General features: G+C 42.2%; 1 pseudogene; it reads right to left on the minus strand.

Moving 5' to 3' along the window:
* Positions 1-418: 418 nt before the first annotated feature.
* Positions 419-563, minus strand: LOC118719632 (annotated as a pseudogene).
* Between the last annotated feature and the right edge of the window lie 2084 nt (positions 564-2647).

The following is a 2647-nucleotide window of genomic DNA, read 5'->3' on the forward strand; positions in this document are numbered from 1 at the left end:
TGTCTCAAATTCATCAACTTCCATTTATTCCCCTGGCCTTAGAGTCTAAAGTTTAGACCAAGTGCCACATCTTACAATAGCCTACTTGTTCCTATCTCATAGCCAACTATAAGTGCAATGATCTCTTTTTAAATATATTTTATTTTATTTTATTTTATTTATTTTTTATTTTTTTACAGAGAGGAAATGAGAGAGGAGAGATAGTTAGAAACACCTATGAGAGAGAAACATGGATCAGCTGCCTCCTGCATGCCCCCCACTGGAGATGTGATCGCAACCAAGGTACGTGCCTTTGACCGGAATTGAACCCTGGACCTTCCATTCCTCAGGCTGACACTCTATCCACTGAGCCAAACCGGTTTTGGCTAAAATATATTTTAATTGATTTCAGAGAAGAAGGGAGAGGGAGAGAGTGATAGAAATATCAATGATGAGAGAGAATCATTGATTGGCTGCCTCCTGCACACCCCGCCCTGGGAACCAAGCCTGCAGAATGATCTTTTTTTTTTTTCTTTTAAGAACAAATAATACACTTGATCTTAGCCAAAAGGCCGAGAAGTGACAAGAATGATCTTTTTTTTTTTAAGTTTTTTTTTAATATATTTTATTGATTTTGTACAGAGAGGAAGGGAGTTAGAAACATCGATGAGAGTCATCAATCAGCTGCCTCTTGCACACCCCCCTTAGGGGATGTGCCTGCAACCAAGGTACATGCCCTTGACCGGAATCGAACCCGGGACCTTTCAGTCCCCAAGCCGACTCTCTATCCATTGAACCAAACCGGTTTCGGCAAGAATGATCATTTTCTTAAAAATCTATTTTAGTCCAGGCCGGTTTGGCTCAGTGGATAGAGCGTTGGCCTGCGGGCTGAAGGATCTCAGATTCGATTCCGGTTAAGGGTATGTACCTTGGTTGCAGGCACATCCCCGGTGGGGGATGTGCAGGAGGCAGCTGATCAATGATTCTCTCTCATTGATGTTTCTAGCTCTCTATCCCTCTCTCTTCCTCTCTGTAAAAAAAAATCAATAAAATTATATATATTATTATAAATTGATTTCAGAGAGGCTATAAGAGGAAGAGATGGAAACATCAATGATAAGAGAGAATCATCCATTGACTGCCTCCTACCCCTTACGCCTCCCTGGAGATTGAGTTCGAAACCCAGGTATGTGCCCTGACCCCCTAGGTATGGAACTGTGACCTCTTGGTTCATAGGTTGCCTTTCAACCACTGAGCCACACCAGCTAGGCCAGAATGATCTTTTGAAACACATACCTGACCACGACAACCACAGCTTAACACTTTGGCCTCATGTCGCTTCTAGGCAATGACGTGACTCCTTATAGCTACCACTGGCTATAAGACTTGACCTATTTCTCTGTCTCATGTCACAAACCTAGTTCTCCCACTAGCCACAGTGGCTTTCTTCTCTACTTGCAAACCGGCATTTCTACTCTTGTAGACCAGTACACTTTATTTACAGACAAGTTTCATGTTAAGCAGGCAAGAGCCTCTAGAGATCTCCAGTCTAGTAGCTCCTTCTATTGTCTTACACATTTGTAGGGGGAAGTGACCTGCCTAATCCCTGGATGGCCTTTGAATTTTGAACCTTGAATCTGAGTGTGATGATGCATTCTCTCTCATCGATGTTTCTAACTCTCTATTCCTCTCTCTCTTCCTCTCTGTAAAAAATAAAATAAAATATATATTAAAAAAAAATAGCATAGCTGTGCTGAAATCAGTTTGGCTCAGTGGATAGAGGGTCAGCCTGCAGACTCAAGGGTCCCAAGTTCTATTCTGGTCAAGGACATGTACCTTAGTTGTGGGCGCATCCCAGTAGGTGTGCAGGAGGTGGCTGATTGAAAGGTCCCAGGTTCGATTCTGGTCAAGGGCATGTACCTAGGTTGCGGGCACATCCCCAGTAGGGGGTGTGCAAGAGGCAGCTGGTTGGTGCTTCTCTCTCATCGACGTTTCTAGCTCTCTATCTCTCTTCCTTCCTTTCTGTAAAAAATCAATAAAATATATATATATATATTTTTAACTTTATTTTTTTTTAATATATTTTATTGATTTTTATAGAGAGGAAAGGAGAGAGATAGAGAGCTAGAAACGTGGATGAGAGAGAAACATCGATCAGCTGCTTCTTGCACACCCCCTACTGGGGATGTGCCCGCAACCAAGGTACATGCCCTTGCCCGGAATCGAACCCTGGACCTTTCAGTCCGTAGGCCGACGCTCTATCCACTGAGCCAAACGGGTCCCGGCAATAAAATATATTTTTAAAAAATAGTAAGAATTACATCACATTATGTACTTTATTTATTTATTTATTTATTTTATTTTTTCCCCCTAAATATATTTTATTGATTTTTTACAGAGAGGAAGGGAGAGAGATAGAGAGATAGAAACATCGATGAAAGAGAAACATCGACCAGCTGCCTCTTGCACACCCCTTACTGGGGGGATGTGCCCGCAACCAATGTACATGCCCTCTCCTGGAATCGAACCTGGGACCCTTCAGTCCGCAGTCCGACACTCTACCACTGAGCCAAACTGGCTTCGGCTTATGCACTTTATTTTAAAATTTATTAATTTTTAGACGGGGAGAGAGAAACATCATTTTAAGATCTAATTACCCACAGACAAA

The sequence above is a fragment of the Pipistrellus kuhlii genome, unplaced genomic scaffold (genome assembly GCF_014108245.1).
Source record: "Pipistrellus kuhlii isolate mPipKuh1 unplaced genomic scaffold, mPipKuh1.p scaffold_m20_p_15, whole genome shotgun sequence".
In the NCBI taxonomy this organism is placed as follows: Eukaryota; Metazoa; Chordata; class Mammalia; order Chiroptera; family Vespertilionidae; genus Pipistrellus; species Pipistrellus kuhlii.